Genomic DNA, 2,611 nt, shown 5'->3' with positions numbered 1-2,611 from the left:
GAAAAAATTCAAACAGTTTCTGAAAGCTGAGAAATTGTACTTCACAGCCAACATGTGGTTATTTTGGTCATGTCACCTTTTCTCATTAAAAATTTCGCATAAAGTCCCCCCCCCCCTTTTTGTGTTTCTTCATTTTCAACACTCTGAGCAGTAAAATCAGTAAAATGTCAATAACTGCCAAAGATTAAAAAGTTTGAAGTGTTGTGGATAAATGAGCAATTTTTCCTTTTCATTTTCTGGGCCTTTTATGGTTAAAATAAGAAAAGAGTCCAGAAACAAAGGAGTTAAAGGGTTAATAGGACTGGGCAATTCATCCAATATAAGATTAATTTTTATTTAATTAGATTATTTTTTTAAAAACAATATGGCCTGCTACAATTTTCAAATCGCAGACTGTGCAATATTTTTAACCTGAAATTAACGTCAAAATGCCGGTTTCAAACTTTTTTTGCAGCAAAGACGTTTTGCACAATAAGTGGCATAATACTGGCATAATAATGGCTGAGGAGTGACAACTAAGTTACAGGTGCAAAAATGGTTAAAAAGAGGCAAAAATGCAGCAAAAAATGAGTGTAACATGACTTAAATGGGCAAAAAGCACCATATATGTGGGGAATGGGCAAAAAACAGCAAAAACATAATAAAAAATGATTGAAAAGTGACAAAAATGGGAATAATAAGTGACATAAATGGGTGAGGAGTGCTAAAAAACTAAGTTACAGGTGGCAAAAAAGGTCAAAAAAGAGGCAAAAACAGCAAAAAATGAGTGGGCAAAAAGTGGCAGAAAGGAAGAAAAATGCAAAAAGCAGAATAAAAGAGGGAAATGGGTTTAAAAAGGGCAAAAACGGGATAAAAGAGGCAAAAATTGATTCAAAGTGGCAAAAAAAATTGCAAATAAGGGCAATGGACTTGCAATGGATAATTTCTGAGGTCCAAGCTTCTCTGTTTGAAGGTTTTCTGGGGTGTAATATTTTGAATAAAGACATAAAAGAGCCACCGATCATTTTAAAAGAGCCACATATCGAGTATCACTGCTCTAAATAGTTTTGATTCTGGCGCTGGTGACTCGATTCAAGCCGATTCCTGATTCACAGCACATCCCGTTTCATATAAACGTGATTATTTCAGCATCTACTCCAGTTTTCTGTGCACTACGGAGCTCCAAATTTATATTTGACAATTAAAACAGACAGTAAGGCCTAAATCAATTTTTAACTTGCAGGTGAAGAAATCTATGGAAGCCCGTTTCAGCCACTTAAAAAAAAGAGAAAAGTGAAAGTTAGGCAATTAAAGAAGAATCATAAGTCATATGTGAGGGAAAAATGAAAAATTATGAGAGAAAAAGTCAGAATTATGAGATATAAATCGAAATATGATATAAAATCAAAATTATGAGGTAAAATGTCAAAAATAAGAATATCATGGAAACGTTTTTTCTTTAATTATCCCAAAAAGTGGAATTTTAGAATATTCTTGAACAGGATAGCTCAGACTTCTTCTTGTCACCCCGTCCTAACATTTTTGAGATGTGTTGCTGCCTTAAAATTAGAATGAGCTCATATTTGTCATGAAATGGTAAAATGTCTCAGATTCAACATTTGGATGTTTTCGTTCGATTGTGAATCAAATTTGGGTTCATCGTTGTTTTTATTTACATTTACACAGCGACCCAGCTTTTTTGGAACTGTGGCTGTATTATTCTGTGAATGCAGATGAAATAAAGTGTGGGGATTTATGGACTGCTGCTCAGCGTGTGTGGTCATGAATGTAGAGGGCGGTCTGCGGTGAATACCATGACAACTCCCAGCAGCCTCACATGTATCCCTGCGGCCCATTAGAAAGAGTTCAGGGGGAATAAATGGGATAAATGTGGAGGCTGGGAGCTCTTTGTGGCCACCGGCTCGACGTGTGTTTGTTTGCAGAGTCCGACCACCCAGCAGGACTAACACACACACACACACACACACACACACACTGGGAGCTTGGATCATTGTCACACACAAAGCGGAAACCTAAACTAAAGCAGAAACCGCTGCAACAAAAATGTCTAAACATCAGAAAATCTTTATATTTTTGTTGGTGTCCAATTATTTTTGGTCATATTTAACCTTTTGATGCCTGATAACTCAAATAATAGCCAGAAAATTCTAACTTTTTTAAACTGACATGTTTATTTAACCTTCTACCGAAATCCAAAAAAGAAAAATTGACATAAAATTTAGCATATATAATTTTTGTATCACATTTGTTACACTAGGCAACTGATAATCCACTGTTTTTTTAAAATCATTTATCAGATTGTATTTAAAATATTTTTGAGTGATTCATGGATTATGTTGATTAGATAGAGGTCTAATAAAAGTGTGTATTAAATATGATACAGCAGGTTTAAGGGGTTAACATTTAAGCCTTTCTGATTCTTTATTCTGCTTGAGGCCTCTCATCCTCGCCTTTCAGAGAGCAGTTTGCACTTTTAGCATCAATGCAGAGACAAATGTTTTTGTAGAGAAATATTTTAGTTTTATTTGTTTCTGTTATTTATTTACAACGACAATAATCCTTCATATCTGTAGAGTGAGAACACAACTCCCACAGAGCACGGACATCTGTC

Source organism: Cheilinus undulatus, linkage group 14 (assembly GCF_018320785.1).
Source record: "Cheilinus undulatus linkage group 14, ASM1832078v1, whole genome shotgun sequence".
Lineage (NCBI taxonomy): Eukaryota > Metazoa > Chordata > Actinopteri > Labriformes > Labridae > Cheilinus > Cheilinus undulatus.
The sequence above is the reverse complement of the archived record's forward strand: the minus strand, read 5'-3'. Positions refer to the sequence as shown.